The sequence below is a fragment of the Cibotium barometz genome, chromosome 4, assembly GCF_041138505.1.
Source record: "Cibotium barometz isolate CiBa-2024 chromosome 4, ASM4113850v1, whole genome shotgun sequence".
In the NCBI taxonomy this organism is placed as follows: domain Eukaryota; kingdom Viridiplantae; phylum Streptophyta; class Polypodiopsida; order Cyatheales; family Cibotiaceae; genus Cibotium; species Cibotium barometz.
In genome coordinates this window covers 8546789-8553644 of record NC_141049.1, presented here as the reverse complement: position 1 = coordinate 8553644, position 6856 = coordinate 8546789, and the positions used below count along the sequence as shown (strand labels likewise).

Sequence of the window (6856 nt, the reverse complement as noted above, 5' to 3'; positions counted from 1 at the left end):
TTAATTCTACTTGGTTTGCCTTGGCAATGCAAGAAATCAGTGATTCTGTGCGAGAAAATCTTTGTCCCAGCAGTCCGCCTTGATGTTGCCCACGCTAAGTGCATCACACATGCTGACTTTTTGTTGCGTGTAACAGTTCAGCTGGAGTTTAGTCGATGTGAGCCTACTCATCATGCCCTCACCTTCATGCTAGCCCGTGCACCCTTCCATTAGATGATTATAGATATAGATGCTACTACACACCAAAATTTGCAAAATCGCCGGCCCTCTTTTTTTTATGAAGAATACAAACCTAGCTAGCTCTGCAGTACATGTTAGAGTACAGTTAGAGTGCCCTAAAAGCGAAAGACAGTGAAGAAACAAAAGGAGACGAGGACTCTTATTAATTCCAAAAAGAACACAAGTAATAACGCAGCAACCTTACAGAGCATGACCTAGCAAGCAAGCTTACAGAGCATGAGCTGACTATATATCACGCCAAATAAACTCCAATTCGAATCACTTTATGCCATGAGTGTCTCCCTCCCTTCTGGGCCGGAAAGGGAGAGTTGCTCGCTAGACAACTTTTAGGGTAGCATGGCGAGTGCTATATACATATGTAAACATATGCGCAGGAAGACCATAAAATGACCTATGAGACCAAATCGCTATGGATCCTATTAGGCCTATTTTCACACATACACACACATATACCAAAGTGGTATCGATCCTTTAAGACCTATTGAAAGTCAGACACCAACAACATATATCACACCCACACCTGACTTTTTCACAACCTCTAATACCCCACATCCACACTACTCTACTCCTTTCTTGCTCTCGTTTCGAAGGAAATCCTATCTATCATCTTCACATAAAAAACTGGATTGATCCCAAGAAATTTAATATCCCAGCAGAGTAAACAAGCCTCCATCGTAGCCTCAGTAGCGCACCTTAACAGTAGGTATTGTGCCAACCGGGTTCTCAATAAAAGCCACAAATGTGTGATCCACTTGCTTTTCCTTACGGTACCATCTGTGTGTTGTTTTGGGCCCAAATCTGCGGGGCCTTTTCTTCTCAATCTAGCAAGTCCACATTAGGGAGTAACCCCAAGTATACAAGAAGCTCAGCCAATATAAAGGGGGCATCATTATGAGATATTCCTCTGTAAGTTTTGAATCAGCACATCCGTGACTCCAAAGACCAGATTTTATTTACATTAAAGAAAGACCAACACATGCAAATGCATTTATACATCAACTCCGAATCCAGCATTCCTCTACACTATCATTTCTGCTGGTCCAAACTCCCATAAGATGCAATCTCTAATAATGTTAAAAACCAGTCCACTGCATTCATCTCATTAATTGCCCATTTCCCAAGAAGCCAATCCTCCCAAAAAAATTGTAAATTTAATCCCTTCTGTATCCATCTCATCGTCATTTTGCTCCAAGTGCTTCTTAGGGAAGGGCAGTCGCAAAACAGATGCTTACCACTCTCTAAAGAAAGACTTGCATCTGGGGCATACACCACTAGCTATGTATGTTCTTTTCTGCATCTTATACTGCATAGGAAGTGCCCTTATACAAACCTTCCACAAAAAAACCTGAAACTTTCTAGGCATCTGAGAGTTCCATAGCACATGCCATCTCTTTTTCCAACTTGCCACACTCCACTTTACATTCCATATTTTATTACGGTGCATAACATTAGCATCTCCCTTTCTCATGAGAGCATAAATGTCTTTAGTTTTTCCATCCTTCAGTTTGACACCATTAGACCATGCCCAATCCTTGATCCAGATTGAAATATCTATGGTGGTGGAACAGAACTCACTCTGCAAGCAGCTCCAACACCTCCATCGTCAAATCTCTCTCTTTTTTGGTTAACTGAATCTCCAAGAATAATGTATTTAACTCTTTCCATCTAGCAACATTACTGTCCCAACAATCAGTTAGGTGTCTAATACCTTTGTTATTAAGGCACTTAGCCAGCTCAGTATCCAATGATGCAAGAGGAGGGTCAAACTTGTGAGTCCACCATAACCCAAGTGACAACATGGAATTCCCAGATACTCTCCCTCCATCATCCCAGACCAAAAGGCTCATATTCTCTTTCCAGCTATTGCAAAGCATTTTACAGAAATGAGAGCATGTAATTTTCAGAGGAGTAGCTGAAAACAATTTGTCTATCCAAGTTAAGTTTCCCCATTTCCCTCTGGCCAAGACCTTAGTCATAGTTCCACCATCTCCCTTATCATCAAAAACCAAGTGGAGGATTGAGAGAGCATCCTAGGTAGCATCAAGCTGCTTCTAGCTTCATAATGGATGGGCAGATGTATGATACCAATGCCTCCTTCATTTTTGGGCACTGCCAATTTCTCCCAAGAAGCCAACCATGCAGGAACTCTTTTCTTACCTACATCATTTCTCCATAGGAAATCCCTCATAGGACCAATAATCTCCTTCCAGTGACACTTCCAATATTTAAGCACTGCACTTAGAAACATAACATAGGCATTCAACACTTAGTTGCATAAATCAATTTTGATATGAAAGGGTACTTTCAGACCTTCCCACTTCTTTAATTTCTCTAAAAACCTGTTTATGGCCCACATGACCAGTTGTTTATTCGTAAGACCCACCCCAAAGGGAACTCCAAGCAACCTCACTATGTGGCCCTTTTGTACAACCTCACATCCCTATCTCTGGAGATCAAAATCATTATCTTGTGTCAAACTTATGATCGTAGATTTTAGAATATTGCATTTAGACCCTAAGACATTAGCAAACTCCTAAACAATATTTAAGGCCATTCTCATATTGCTATTCTCAGCTTTTAAAAATAAAAGAGAATCATCAGCAAAACATTGATTGACCAGCTGCTCACTATGTTTGAATTTTAAGCCAGTAATCTTGCCTTCCCTACAGGCCAACATAGGATCAAAGGATGAGAAGCCAGTAATCTTGTCTCCCTCCCTTCTGGGCCAGATAGTTGCTGGATATAAGAAGGGAGAGTTTCTCGCTAGTTAGTTAGAGGTTGGGGCATGGGGCAATTTTTAAGGGTAGCATGGCGAGTGCTATATACATATGTAAACATATACGCCAGAAGACCATAAAATGGCCTATGAGACCAAAGTGGTATCGAGCCTTTTAAACCTATTTTAACAACTTTAAGGGTGGCATGGCGAGTGCTATATACATATGTAAACATATCTACCGGAAGACCCTAAAATGGCCTATGGTATCGATCGTTTTAGACCTATTTTAACACATACACACACATATACCAAAGTGGTATCAATCCTTTTAGACCTATTTTAACACACACACACACACACATACATATATAAACTAAAAATTATCAAATGGAAAGGAATGCATAATCTCTATGTATCGAGCCTTTTAGCCCTATTATTTTGACAAATTTAAGGATAGCATGGCGAGTGCTATATACATATGTAAACATATGCACCGGAAGACCTATTTTAACACATACACACACATATACCGAAGTGGCTAGTATCGATACTTTTAACCTCACAAGTAGATAAATTAGGAAGCTTGCAAGTTAGAACCTCCAGAAGCTAATAAGCTTATAACTGTGGAAGCTAGTAAGCCCACAAGCTTGTAATTTTACAAGTTGGTAAGCCTACATGCACATAATTTCATTGCAAGCCAATAAGCCCACATGTTGGTAAAAGCTGGTAAGCATACAAGTCTTCAATCCACAAGTCTGCAAGTTGACAATGCCACAAGCCCCCAAGCAAACAAGTTCCTTTTTTTTTGTAAGACCACAAGCCTACGAGGCCATAATCCCACAAGCCTACAATCCAATAAACCCATAAGGTGGCAAGTCCATAATCTTGGAAGTCGGTAATCTAGTAAGGTCGCAAGCCGATAACCTCATAACGGTGCCAAGACATTAAGCCAGTAAGCCTACAAGTCGATAAGTTGTAAGCCTAGAAGGCTTTGTAACCTGATAAGCCTATTACCCTGTAAGCTGGCATGTCCTCAAGCGTGCAAGCCAATGAGTCCAAAATCTCAGAAGCCGACAAGTCTAAAATGCAATAAGCATACAGTTTTGCAAGCCAATAAGTTGTCAAGTAGCTAGCAAGTTGATAAATCCACAGTTCCGTAAGCTGTGTAAGACATTAAGCGCATGACTGCATAAGTGTACATTTTTGCAAGCCGGTAAGCCCACAACTCCACAAGTCCATAAGAAAGTATGCAAGCTCGCAAGCTCATAAGTGCACAAATGTGTTGATTTATAATTTAAAAAAGATTTTTAAGAAGCATACACTGCACATAAGAGCTTATCATTTTGAATGCTTGTGAGGGCTCAAATATTCAAACATTGTTATATTTCAAGATAACCCATTGACATCCCAATACTTAAGGGATGCTTGAGTTCAAGACATCCCAATGGTTGAGGGCTCAAGGGATTTTTTGGTGCAAAAGTTTATATCATCAAAGCTTAAAGGTGGCTATACTTATATAATAGAAAGCATAACAATCATTACCCCCTATCTCTTGGCTCGAGAATCCCCTAGGTAGCCCTCATCATAGTAGTAGGATTTCTCCTCTTAAGGGATTTCTGATTTCGTGCAAGTGAGCGTGATTGTGGAAAGACCATGACCCTTGTTCTACCTAGGGGTTAGTTGTGTGTACCTGGAGCACTATTGATGATAGGTTCGCTTGTTTAACACTAGGCTGGGACACATTCTCGTCCTTTACATAGAGCCCTTATGCATGCTCTTTATGGGTTTTTTCTCACTTTATTGGTTTCTTTTTTTCCCCTTTAGTCTTTGTAGGGTGTTCTTTGACAGGTAGGAATCCATGAACTTCATGTGAGTTTGCTAAAACATTTCAAGGGATCACTTCCCACTCATCTTGTGTATAAGGATCCGCCACTTATTGAGGCTAAGCAAGAAGTTTTCACCTGGGGCCTCCACCTTCCAAAAAAGTTTGTATCACGTGCGTTCAAAGGCATATTTTAAAACCCCTCTGTAGCCTGATTTCCCCTATTTTATGCATACCTCCTATTACTTTTGCAATATATTATTATAACCCTCCTGTACTTTTAAAATTTCCAGCTCATAGAAATTTTTCCCCCCTCTAGTAAATTTAAATTTAAAGATATCACGCCCCTTACAATTATTGAAAAAGGTGATCACAAGAATAATCGATAAGCCTTTGTCAACTTGCATATACTACTACATCTAGAAGGATGCCGTCATGTTGTACACATTCTCACCTTGACCTTATCTTTGAATTTGTGCATTCCAAGAGAAAACAAGGGAGATCCTTAAGAACATGTCCTTTCTAAATGCCTTGAAAGAAGGCCAGCCTGCAGACTTAGTGAGATTATCAAGGTCTTCCTAGAAAGTAAGAATGCAAGTTTATTGAAACAAAGAATTGAATACTGATGTCGGGAGTGGAGAGTTGACGGGAGAGTAGGAGACGAGAGTCAACAATGTGTGGGTGTGAAGAATGGATAATGGGCACACCACAACCCATGAGTTTTATTCATGTGTTAGAGTTAGGGTGGAACCGGTTCATCTCCTCATCCACTGCCTCGCCTTCCTTCAGGCGTTCTTTTTCAGCTCTCCTCATCCCTTTCTTGTCATTTTTTTTTCTTTTGCTTTGGAGGATTCTTCAGGATAAAGGTAGTCAGCTTGTCTCTCATGTCAACATCAGATACAAATCCACAAGCAGCACACTTCAACGTTATAAACTGACTTTTTGTGATGACTATCTCTGTCTCTGGGTTCCCACATCCATAACACTGGACATATTTCTTAATGAAATTTTCCAAAAGCCCTGCAAGTTTTGCTGTATCATGTGCTCCATTCACAATAGCAGTGCCAGCTTTCTCATCAAATTTTGACTGTGCACCAAGTTCACATCCAAAGTACTTAGCAGTGTAGGCTGGAGCCCTAGCCAAGGCCTTTGCAACATCGATCATGTTCACAAGATTGGTCTTGATTCCATTTCCTCTGCCTTCAATCTTAGTGATCAGCTTAGGCATTTTATACCTGTAGAAGGCATCATCACGGTTGCTGGCCCCGATGTTCTGAAGAGCCATTTCAAAAGGAGCACCAGTTGGCACTTATACAAACTCAAAAAGGCCCTTCGTCTGGTAAGAAGAGATGAATTTCTTGCCGTCCAGACCGGATGTGGAGCAAAGATGAGCTCTCTCCTGATGAAGCCATATCAGCAAATAGAACCAAGAAATAAAGTGTATGACTCCCTGCAAGCACTTAGAAGTGCTCAGCAAAGTATCTCCAAAGCGCGGAAACACTCCCAGATAAATAACGCTTGCCTGCTCAATGTCTGTCAAGCATCCAAAGATACTCCCACTGGCACAAAAGCTATATGTACGAGCTCAAAAGCTCAACCAATGAGTAAGAAGCAATGTCGAACTCTTTTCCAATCCCCGATGGTCAATACCTCAAAGCATGTACCCAAGACATAACCCGAATAGCATAGGCATAAGCATACATGAGTAAAATAGCTTCAGCCCACTGTATGTCAGCAGTGATTCACTGCTCAAAACTGAGTATTCTCAGTCCTAAATCAGGGCCAAAATGATGGCAAACCATTAACATAGCATCTCCATACATGTAGACATCATACGGGCATCAATATGCATCAAGTGATCAATCTCGGTAAGCATAGACTTCAAGAGATAAGTGCTGCCCTGTTTTTGGCCTGTTTGTAGACTGTTTACACAGTCCCAAACCTTAAGCAAAAAGCTTCAATGTTCAATGCCAAGTCTCGGGGTTGTTGGCAAGTGTTTAACCAAGCCAAATGGAGCCAAGTCACAGCCTGTAAGGCTGGCACAATCTGCGCTGCTGCTCCTTGATGGCCTACAG

General features: G+C 40.9%; 1 pseudogene; it reads right to left on the bottom strand.

The window, feature by feature from the left end:
- Window positions 1-5507: 5507 nt before the first annotated feature.
- On the bottom strand, window positions 5508-6074 carry LOC147638862 (putative eukaryotic translation initiation factor 5-2; annotated as a pseudogene).
- Window positions 6075-6856: the final 782 nt, after the last annotated feature.